The 7,102-nt window shown below is 30.6% G+C and overlaps 1 long non-coding RNA gene across 1 annotated transcript; it reads left to right on the top strand.

Moving 5' to 3' along the window:
- The first annotated feature begins 621 nt into the window (after positions 1–621).
- Positions 622–2,137, top strand: LOC106425955. The gene is made up of 2 exons (XR_001285225.3): positions 622–1,801; positions 1,902–2,137. It is a non-coding gene; the product is annotated as an uncharacterized LOC106425955 (long non-coding RNA).
- Positions 2,138–7,102: the final 4,965 nt, after the last annotated feature.

Genomic DNA, 7,102 nt, shown 5'->3' with positions numbered 1-7,102 from the left:
TTTACTAGGTGATTTTCCCGTGCTCATGCACGAGTATAAGTTTTTATAAAATTAATATATTATAAATTTATAAATACAAATATACCAAATTATTTAAATAAATAATAAAAATAAAATAAGTTTTTATAGTTCTCGAAATATATTTTTTTCAAATTATTTATTAATACTTTTTTTTACTTTTTTGGCTTTTTATTAAAAAAATTCAGATTTTTTTTCAATTTTGAATTTTATAAAAAAATATTTTTAATTTTGAAATTTTTGATATTTAAGTTTTAAAATTGTAAACGCCAACTCCGAAACTCTACCCCTCAAATTTAAATAGTGACTCTAGATTAATTAACGTTAAGGAGAAAAATGCATATTTACCTTTTAATAAAATCTCTTTCGTCTTTTTTATGGTTCTTTTGGTAAAAAAAAAACTTAAAAAGATCATCTTTGGATTTCTCATGTTGTTTTTTTTTTTCTAAAACAGGATTCTCATGCTGTATAGAACAGTGTTGTTGGAAAAGAGTCGAAAGACTATATATATAAATGGGAATAAAATTCAGTTTCCTGAAAATTTGCTTACAATAATCATTTTCTTGGGACCAAGTTATTTCGTCTTCATTACTCTATGTTTTTTTACATTATTCGATAAAATAAATTAATGATATAAAATTATTTGAACTATTTTAAAATATTTAAGAGATTAACACTATACCATGAAAATATAAATAAAAAAATACATAAACATCATAGTTTAAAATAAAACATCGTAGTTTTAAATGTTTTTCTTATACTTCATTTAAAAGTTGATTAAATGATATAAAATATTTCTAAAAGAACCCTACCAATAAAATCTAGTCAACAGTCAAGATGTATTTTTAAGGCTTTTGGTAAATTCTTTTTGTTTGACCTGATATTTTATTTTGTCATAAATTTGTTTAATAGACCGAGTGAAAATACTCATTGATTGTAATCTTTCTCATAAATGTAATGTTTTAATAAATCAGTGTTATAAAAAAAACACGGCTCTCTTCTACATATTATATATAATATACAAAAAAAGAATGAGGGAAAATACTTAAGGGTGTATTTAACTAAGAGTTTAGTGTGATTTTTATTAAAATGACAAATCTAATGTTATTCTAAATTTCAAAATTTATTTAAAATTCATTGTTATTGAACTTGACATTTTATAAAATAATCTGAAACCCGCTATTATTTAAAATATTTTAATTTGTAGAGTTTCAAGGTTATCAAGTGATTTTAGAATGTTCGGGTGAAATATCAAAATTACAATAAAAATAAAACATAAATCCTATGGTTTTAGCTGATATTTTAGAGTGGTTTAACTAAAATCACTTAAAAATTTCATTATATAAAATCATCTAAAATTTATTAAAAATCAAATCACCTCCAATTTTAGATTAAATACACCCCCTTAATGTTTCGTTTAATTAAGATTGAATATTTATTTAATAGAATATATTCTATAATTAATGCAAGATTTTATGAGATATATTCTATAATTAATGCAAGATTTTATGAGATAAGTTGAGACCTTTTCCAATCTGATTTTTAAGGTATTCAGATTCTTTCCTTTTTAGAAGAAATCAATTACTATAGGGATGGATTTGTACCGATCTAACCCCTTATATAAGAGGATATGACCATGATCGTTTAATCTAAAAAGCTTGAAGCAGAACCAAAAATTATCTTCACCAAAAAATAGCTACAGAGACAATAATAATGTCAGCACAAAAGTTTCAAGTTGTTTATCTGCTCTTAATTATTTTTCTCCTTTTTTCTCAGTCTACTGGTAATATTTTCTTCCTATATTATTCATATATATAGAGCAGAGACTGCTACATAAAAAGTTAATTCATATTTACTTATACTGTTTTCAATCAATTTTCCAGCAAACAGATGTGTGTACAGAGGTCCTTGTAAAATTGATGACGATTGCAAGAAGTTATGCACTTTCCCTGGGGATGATCCATCGTACTGGAGATGCCTGACTCCCCCCCCAATAAATGGACAATGTTGTTGTAAACATTCAAACCAAGGAAATATAGTCTTGTTATAAAAGAATACACATTCATAAATTTGTGGCATTGCTTATCATAAAATTTAATAAAATATAATGTATGGATCATGTTATGTAGAACAGTAGAAGTATAGTAAGCAAAAAAATGGCATTGAATTAGAAGATCAAAATGGCATTATATAATAAAAAAAAAAAAAAAAAAAAAACAGAGATGAGTTCACGGACGATCTGAGGACGGCTCTCTGTACAAAGTGTTGAGCAAGGAAGAGACCTTTTCTAAAGATTTAGGCTATGAACTTCAGTGGAATATGCTATGGGGTTTTGTAACACACAGAATCTCAAATTTATTCGAAGGAATGCTATTATAAAAATAGCTTCCGTATGATATACAAAGGGACTTCAAGAACAGAGATCATTTCTTCCAGCTTCAACTACGAAACAGAAGATCTTGAATTCCACCTACAAGCCAAGTTTCCTTGGCGATATCTGCAGAGAGTTTGTAAAGTTTATGTCGTAATTCATCACCACCGTGTTTACAACATTTTTGTCATCCTCCATCAATGATCTCAAATCTTTCTTCTTTCTCACTGTCTCCTTCTCGACTTTTCAGCTCTATTTTCTAGTGTTTTCACATCCTCTGTTTCTGTTTCTGTCATCTTCTCTTCTAACTCTACCCATTTCTTAACCGGCGCAGGTCTCCTACATTCATTAATGGTCCATAACAGTTTTGCGCTTATGGCCTTGTTTAAGGACGGTAAGATTTATTATTGTTTACTACAGTTGTATACCAGTTCTAAACTTCTAATTGTTTTCTAAGAGCCGATGACTTCTCTGTCCCTGATTTTGATATTCGTTCTCCTTATGCCACGATTTCTATTATGTTCTCCAACAATCCCTATTCGTTTCATTGTTTGTATACCATATAAATTTGATAACATGGTTCTTAGAAGAAAAATAGGAAAAGTTTTATGTACATTATTTTTTCTTTTCTTTTTAGTCGAGTTAAAAAAACAAAATGCTTTTCTGTCCGCTTTTGGTAATTTCTTTTGTTAATTTTGGTTCGAAATGGCATTAGATGGAGAAAAAAATGTACATTTAATCTTTGTTAAACTTAAATATGGGTATTAGTTGCAGAATATATTCTATAATTAAATGCATTATTTTCATGAGATTTGTTAAGACTTTTGTCCAAACTGATTTTTAGTGTTTAAATAATCCTTTCATTTTTCAAAAATTTATAATAAAGATAGATCTACCGATCTAACCCTTTAGGCCAAGTCTAATAGGACATCAAAACATCAAATTTGGTGTGATTTCATCTCCAATGGAACACCAAAAGTGACACTATTCCACCAAATTTAGTGTAGAATGAATAGTATTACACCAAATTTTGTTAAGACTTTTGTCCAAACTGATTTTTAGTGTTTAAATAATCCTTTCATTTTTCAAAAATTTATAATAAAGATAGATCTACCGATCTAACCCTTTAGGCCAAGTCTAATAGGACACCAAAACATCAAATTTGGTGTGATTTCATCTCCAATGGAACAACAAAAGTGACACTATTCCACTAAATTTAGTGTAGAATGAATAGTATTACACCAAATTTGGTGTAATACTATTCATTCTACACTAAATTTGGTGGTGTAACACTATTCATCACACCAAATGTTAAATATTTATAGTTTATTATGTTTCATTTATTGATATAGTTCAATTATTATTATTAACCAGTTCAAATTTGTAATTAAACATAAATATATTGTATTATTTATATTTTTAAATTGCATAATTAAAATATTTATTCTTTTATTTCAAATAAGAAATCACAAAGTGATTATTATCATTTTTTTTATATTGTAAAAAATAAAATATCATAGAACTTTTATATTTTATTTTATTTTCAAATAAAAAGTCACAAAATCATTATTATCATTTACTTTATCTTATAATGTATTTTATTTTAAAATATCGATTATAATGTTTATTCAAGTTATATTTAATCAGTAATGAAAAATTAATAATATTACACTATTGTAATGTTAGATTTAATAGTAAATAATTAAAACTTTATGTAATGCTGATAAATTCACCAAACAATAAAATAACATTATTATTTTTTATTTTATAATATAGTTATACTTTTATTACTAACTAATACAAATTTTATTAAAATAAATATATTATTTTGTTATGTGCTTTTAATAATTAATAGTTTTTAATTTTTAATATATTATTATATATAAAATAAATACATAAAATGTATAATATTGTTAAACCAAAAATATAAATGTAGATAAATTTGATAAACATATAATTAAAAAATTTAACAACATAATATTTAAGTGTGATAAAACAATTATTTATCCATTTCAAATAATAAAAATATAATAAATATTAAAACTGAAAACATCAAATAATATATAAAATTATTTTTGGTGTAATATTTGGTATCATGGTTGGAGATGACAAAAAAAAATTGACACAAAAACATCAAATTTGGTGTCATTGTTAGAGATGACCTTATATATATATAAATGTATTTGACCATGACCATTTAATTCTAAAGGCTTGAAGGAAAGCCAACAATGTCAGCACAAAAGTTTCAAGTTGTTTCTCTACTCTTGATCATTTTTCTTCTTTTTTCCCAATCCACTGGTAATATTTTCTTTCTTATAAGCTACGTAAAATGAATTAATTCATATTTCTTCATATTATTAGTTTATCAAATTTTCCAGCCAACAGATGTGAGTACAGACCTTTTTGTAAGACTAATGACGATTGCAAGAAGATATGCACGTTCGCTGGGGATGATCCAACTTTCTGGAACTGCATGAATAGCCTCGCACCACCTGAGACAATGAACAAATGTTGTTGTTTACGGAAAAAATAATCTTGTTCTAGAATGAGATACATATATACACATATAATTGTGTCATCATCACCTATCATAAAGTTTGATAAAAAATAAATTATGGATCATGTAATTGTTAAATTTTCTTGTAGAATAGCAGAAGTTTGGTAAACAAAAAAAAAAGTGAAAAGAAACAAAATATCATAATAATGCAAGATTAATATAAGATTATCAAAACAGAGGACGGCTCTCTAGACAATGTCTTGAGCAAAGAAACGACTGTTTCTAGAGATTTCGACTATGAGCTTCTCTTGTCATTGTCCAGTGGAATATGCAATGCATTTTTGTTAACACACAGAATCTCAAATTTATTCACAGGAATGCAATGATAAAAACGAATAAGTTACAACTCAGAAGTGTTGAGATTGTGACATTCAACAACGGTTAGAGTAGTGTACCGGGCTGGTTCATTAACTCTTGGTATAAGACTAAAGAAGATGATAACCGGGTGGTTATTGGAGTCGGCTTAATCCGCTGTACCGGTCTCCTCTATATAGCTGAGAGAGAAAGAAGTTCATGACTATCACGAGAAGAAGAGTGATAAACGACGAGCTAGAATCAGAGAAAGTGAGTAACAGAAAGATCAAGAGCTTGTAGCGGTTGTGCATAAGTCTCTTGATTCAATCTGCTTATACGATCTTTTGGAGTGATTGAGTAAAGTTGTTTGCTTGTGCCGTCAAGCACCCAGATGTAGAGATCTCACATTGAGACTCGAACTGGGCAAACAATCTGTGTGTGCATTTGCCTTTCTTCTCTACTATCGTTCTTGGTTGCAAACGAGTGCGAGAGAGAAGTGAGATCAAACATTAAGAGAGTCAATCGGAGTTAGGATTCGTTAGACTAACAGATTGTGAAGCGGGAGCTGATTCGTTAGAAGTGGTATCAGAGCCAGGTTCCTTAGGATGAAGGAATCGATGGCGGAGGTGAAGATCGCTTGTTTCGACGGTCAAGGGGATTTCTCAATGTGGAAGAAATGCATGATGGCGCACCTCTCGATTCTTGGCCTCAAGGATGCTTTGATCGAAGCACCGGCAACTTCTGGATCTGAGTTGGAGTTGAAGAAAGGCGAGGAAGAAGAAGACTTCAAGGAGCGGATCAAGAAGCTCGAGACAGAGAAGTCAGAGAGGGCGGAGAGGCCATGAACATGATCATTCTCAATCTTGGTGATCATGTACTGCGGAAACTTGAGGATTATACCACGGCGGCGACGATCTGGTCAGCGCTTGAAAGGTTGTATAATTCCAAAACTCTTCCCAATAGAATTCATCTACAACATAAGTTCTATACGTTTAAGATGATCGAATCTAAATCTATAGATGAGAATATAGATGATTTCTTGAAGTTAGTTTCCGGGTTAAGCAGTGTAAATGTTTCCGTTTCAGAGGAGGTTCAAGCGATACTGCTGCTGAGCTCACTGCCATCTCAGTACAACCATCTGAAGGAAACATTGAAGTATGGAAGAGAGACGTTGACAATTGAAGATGTCACAAACGCTGTGAAGTCAAAAGAGATAGAGCTGAAGGATGTGAAAGAAGCTTCAACATCACAACGATCTGGTGATGCATACATCACGCGAGGAAGGCCTGAGAGGCGTGATGACTACAGAAACAGAAATTCAAACAAGTCCAGATCAAGGTCAAGGTCGAAGCTGACCAGTTGGTACTGCAAGAAAGAAGGACACGTCAAAAAGGACTGTTTTGCCAGGAAGAAAAGAATGGAGGCTGAAGACAATGGGGAAGCTGCTGTGATGGTTGATAAGCTACATGAAGTAGATGCGCTGACTATCTCTGAGCAAGATCCAAGGGAAAGATGGATCATAGACTCTGGGTGTTCCTACCACATGACGTCCAGGCGCGAGTGGTTCACAGAGTTCTCAGAGGCAGCAGGAGGGAAAGTTTTGCGAGCTGACGATAGGCCTGTTACAGTACAAGGAATTGGAACGATCAGAATTAATGCCACAGGGGGCACGGTCAAATCTCTCAAAAACGTCAGGTACGTTCCTAATCTCAAAAGGAACTTTATTTTTGTGAGCTCATTTGATCTGCAGGGTTTTAAACAAGAAGGTGGAGCTGGGAAGACTTCGTTCTATAAGAACGGGAAGTTGGCTCTGCAAGGTACCTTGTGTGGTAGCATGTATCTCCTGGATGGTGACACAGTAA

This window comes from Brassica napus, chromosome C8 (genome assembly GCF_020379485.1).
Source record: "Brassica napus cultivar Da-Ae chromosome C8, Da-Ae, whole genome shotgun sequence".
NCBI classification, from domain to species: domain Eukaryota; kingdom Viridiplantae; phylum Streptophyta; class Magnoliopsida; order Brassicales; family Brassicaceae; genus Brassica; species Brassica napus.
The sequence above is the reverse complement of the archived record's forward strand: the minus strand, read 5'-3'. Positions and strand labels throughout refer to the sequence as shown.